Genomic DNA, 4469 nt, shown 5'->3' on the forward strand with positions numbered 1-4469 from the left:
AGGGGTGCAGGGGGATGGAGGGGGTTACAGAGATAGGGAGGGGGTGTCGGGGCTGGAGGAGGTTACAGAGATAGGGAGGGGTGTAGGGGCTGGAGGAGGTTACAGGGATAGGAGGAGTGTAGGGGCTGGAGGAGGTTACAGAGATAGGGAGTGGTGTAGGGGCTGGAGCAGGTTACAGGAATAAGAGGGGTGTAGGTGTTGGTGGGAGTTATAAGGATAGACCACAGAGGGGCTTGCAGACAGAGAGGGAAACCTTGCAGTGAATATTTTCTTGGACCGGAAATTCTGTGAAGGTGTGCCGGCTGCAGAGGTTGATCGGTGAATGGGGAGTGGTGCACATTCAGAAAGAGGGTAACAGGGGTTTGGATGAGCTGAAGAATCGAGAGGGTAGACACAAGGGGACACCAAGGCCACAAGTGAAGAACCGTGTGGGTTCGGAGTTAATCATAGGAGAGTCGAGAAAAACAGTGTTTTTCAGTTTGTGTGAGAGATGGTGAAGTTCAACCCAGAACGAGCTCTGTGTGAGGAGAAAGGTGGGCAGCTGTGATTTCCGAATAATTTGGAGGTAATCTGGGATAGCGCAGGAGGACGTCGTGGGGGAAAGGGGCAGATTCCTTCTGATTGCTCCATCGTTCTCGATTTCTCAAATGCCACCCAGGTCCTGATCAGTAGCGGCTGTAGTTTGCAAAGATATGCTCGCCGTCTTTGGGCTTGTAATCGCCGATACCTGCCAAGCAAAAGGATTAACAATCTCAAGGATCTCTCTTCACATTGAAGAGCTGTATTCGGAACAGCGGATAGAGGATGGGAGAGAGACGGAGCGATAGCGAGGGAGAGAGAGAAAGAGAGAAAGATTGGGGAGGGGAGAGAAAGATATTTACAATCCAGAGTACTGATATTTTCCTGATTTTAAAAATGATATTTATTTACGGGATCAAGGCATTGCTGGTTGGGCAGCATTTATTGCCCATCCCTAATTGCCCAGAGTCAACCACATTGCTGTGGGTCTGGAGTCACATGTAGGCCAGACCAGGTAAGGATGGCAGTTTCCTTCCCTAAAGGGCATTACTAAGCTAAATTTCCAACAATCGATAATGGTTTCATGAATAATATTCCAGAGTACAGTAATGCGGATGTAATGTTACTGGATCCATTATGCATTGTATACTAACTACCGAGTGGAGTTTGTCAATTCACTTCTGAGGAAGGGTCACTGGACCCGAAACGTTAACTCCGATTTCTCTCCACAGATGCTGCCAGACCTGCTAAGTTTTTTTTACAGCCATTTCTGATTTTGTTATTGCCAGTTCTTACCTTGATCCAGTGGTTCTGATCCACTCAGGAGCTGCCAGTAGGTTCTGTTTTGACTGGAAGCTGTTAGGGTCCGAACGGTGGTCAGAGATGGTCCCCACAGTGTCTTTGTGACAGTAAAGCTTTAAACAGAGGATGGGGTATCATTCAAACTGACAATCAGAAACAACAAGGTGGAGAAATTATCATCGCTCCCTTTTATTGTCCTGTCTCTCCGTCTTCGCATTCTCAATCTCTCTCACACTCTCTCTCTCACTTTCCCTCCCTTCGACTCTCCCTCCTTCAGAAATGTTAGTCATGGTGTTACTCGTCAGATAGAAACACTGACTACTTAGATCAGATGTAATCAGACACAAAATGCAACTGCAACTGATAGCATAAATGGAGAACGATAAAATGTGAGGGAGGTCAAAAAAAAACAAAACATAACAATCGCTGACAGTGAGAACATGAGACTCAGAAAGAGACAGAGAAAGGGAGCGAAAGAGAAACAGAGAGAAATAGAGACTGATCGTGACAGACAGAAAGAGATAGAAAACAGAGTAAAAGGGAGGGAGAGATGGAATAGAGAGACAGACAGAGAGAGACAGAACATGAGGCAGAGAGAAAGACAAACAGAGAGAAAAACAAAAAGAGATAAGGCAGAGAGAGAGAAAAAAGTGACAGGTGGGGTGACAGACAAAATGGAGAGAGGCACAGTGAAGAGAGAATGAGAAAGAGACAAAGAGATGAGAGAGGCACCAAGAGAGAGAAAGAGACAGAGAGGGAAACAGAAAGATGGGGAGAAATGTTGAGAGAGACAGAAAAAGAGATAGAGAGATAACAGAGAGACAGAGAAAGGGAGACAGAGGGAGAGACAGAGAGCGGGAGAGAGACAGAGAGGGTAACAGAAGAAGGGAGATGGAGAAAGGTGGAGAGGGAACTAAACAGAAAGATACAGAAGAAGAGAAAGATATATGAGCGAGAGAGACAGAGAGAAGGAGACAGATAAAGAGATGAGAAAGACAGAGAGAAGGAGACAAAGAGAGAGAGATAAAAGACAGGAGACAGAGAAAGAGATGAGAGAAAGAAAGAGAGAAAATGAGACATAAGACAGACAGAGGAGAGAGATAGAGACAAACAGATGAGAGAGAAAGAGAGAGGGAGACAGAGATTGATACAGAGTGAGACGGAATGGGAGCTGAGTGTGACTCTGGCTTCAGGACCTTAGTTTGGGATGAAATTCGATTGGCAATCCAAGCCCCTCTGATCAAGGACAGCAGGCCTAGAAATTCCCGACCGGGGCAGATTCAGAGTCAGAGGGTGGGCAGACCCAGAGCCTCAGGAGACCACCTATGGGAGAGTTGGAGATGGATGTCAGTCTCCCCCTACTTCCCAATATAATCCAGGAGAAGTCCACGCAAGTTGGTCAGGCAAGCACCTCTTTCACAGTAGGCCCTACCTGAATCGATCGGGATGCAGATCCCGGGCCTTCTCCAGAACCCGGATCAGGACACTTCCTCCCGGCACGGAAACATTCACGGCATCGCTGAAGGTATGGGTGAGCCCATCCACAATGTTGTATTCCACCGTGATGGGGACAGCCTGGGTGGTGGGAGGTGATGATGTACTCACCACTGGGAATGTCAGGTTATCTACAGAAAGAGGGGCAGAATGGCACAAGAGTGAGGAACCTCAGAGGCCAGACTAAGCAAAACTTCGAAACCAGTGCCGAAATGGAGTCATAGAGTCATACAGCATGGAAACAGACGCTTCGGTCCAACCAGTCCATGCTGACCATATTCTCATACTAAGGGGATTGTGATCCATGATTACCACAAACTTTTGTCCATAAAGGTATTGCTGGAACTTCCTGATTGCAAATATGCCCACCAATCCTTCTTCATCTACCTGGACATATTTACGGTCTCTATTAGCCAAGCCCTGGATGCAAACGCTGTTGGACACTCCTCTCCATTGGGCCACCTATGAGCTAATACTACCCCAGTGCCATTATATGTCAATACCAGATCTCGCTTGGGATCAAATCTACCAATAACTTAGAGGATGACAGCTGTTTCTCCACTTCACTGAAAACTAATGCTTGTCTATGCAACCGTTTCCTTGGCTGACCCTCTTTTTTTAACGAGTCAATGCAAAGGTGTTAGGTTGGATGCAAGGTCAAGTATGAACGTTCTGTAATAGCTTTCCAGCCCAAGAAATTACCTAAACTCCTGGGCACCAGGGGCACCTTTGGTCGCCCTCACGTTATCTTCCAACCGGTCTAACCCCCCGACTGTGTGAGGATCCAATCACAGAGTTGAGAACAGGTCCTTCGGCCCATCACGTCTGCACTGGCAGAAACCATTCTCAATCAATGCTAGTCCCTCTAGGCCCAAAACCTTGAATTTTATGACTTTCCAAGTGCCTGTCCCAAGTATCTTTCAGATCATAGATCATAAAATCCCTACAGTGTGGAAACTGGCCCTTTGGCACAACAAGTCCACACCAACCCTTGGAGCATCCCACCCAGACCCATCCCCTCATAACCCACCTAAGCTACGCATCCCTGAATACAATGGGGTAATTTAACACAGCCAACCCCCCAAGCCTGCGTATCTTAGGAATGTGGGAGGAAACCGGAGGAACCTTACACATACAGGGGAAGAATGTGCAAACTCCACACAGAGAGAGTTGCCCGAGGGTGGAATCGAACCTGGGTCCTTGGCGCTGTGAGGCAGCAGTGCTAAGCACTGAGCCAAAGTGCCGCCCCTAAAGGTCGTGAGGTGTCTTGCCTCAACCCAGACAGTGCTTTCCAGACCCCCGACTTAAACACCCTGTGGGTGAGAGAACCTTCCCTCACATCCCCTCCATAACTCCTGCCATTCACCAACATATTATGGCTCCTTCGTTACTGACCATTTGACAAAAGGGGAACAGTTGTTTTTTATCAACTCTGTCCATGCCCTTCTGAATCCTCCACACCACAATCAGGTCTGCTGCTCAACCTCGTGGTGAAGAAGAAAGCCTCACCCGCTGAATACAGAAATGAGAAGAATTCTTCACACACAGACAGTCACAAACCTTTGTAATATGTGTCCTCAAAAGGTCAAGGAGGCAGAGTTTTCCATGCAATATAAGATCAGCGCTGAGGGAGAGCCGCACTGTCGGGGGGGGGT

At 47.7% G+C, this 4469-nt stretch overlaps 1 long non-coding RNA gene across 1 annotated transcript in view; it reads right to left on the reverse strand.

Moving 5' to 3' along the window:
- Nucleotides 1-63: 63 nt before the first annotated feature.
- LOC125482338 overlaps nt 64-4469 on the reverse strand; it is a 4945-nt gene continuing 539 nt past the window's right edge. The window contains exons 2-4 of the long non-coding RNA XR_007261613.1: nt 2753-2945; nt 1315-1433; nt 64-727 (exon numbers count right to left, since the gene is read on the reverse strand). This is a non-coding gene — a long non-coding RNA (uncharacterized LOC125482338). The remainder of the gene's footprint in view (nt 728-1314; nt 1434-2752; nt 2946-4469) is intronic.

Source organism: Rhincodon typus, unplaced genomic scaffold (genome assembly GCF_021869965.1).
Source record: "Rhincodon typus isolate 14 unplaced genomic scaffold, sRhiTyp1.1 hic_rhity00008954, whole genome shotgun sequence".
Lineage (NCBI taxonomy): Eukaryota > Metazoa > Chordata > Chondrichthyes > Orectolobiformes > Rhincodontidae > Rhincodon > Rhincodon typus.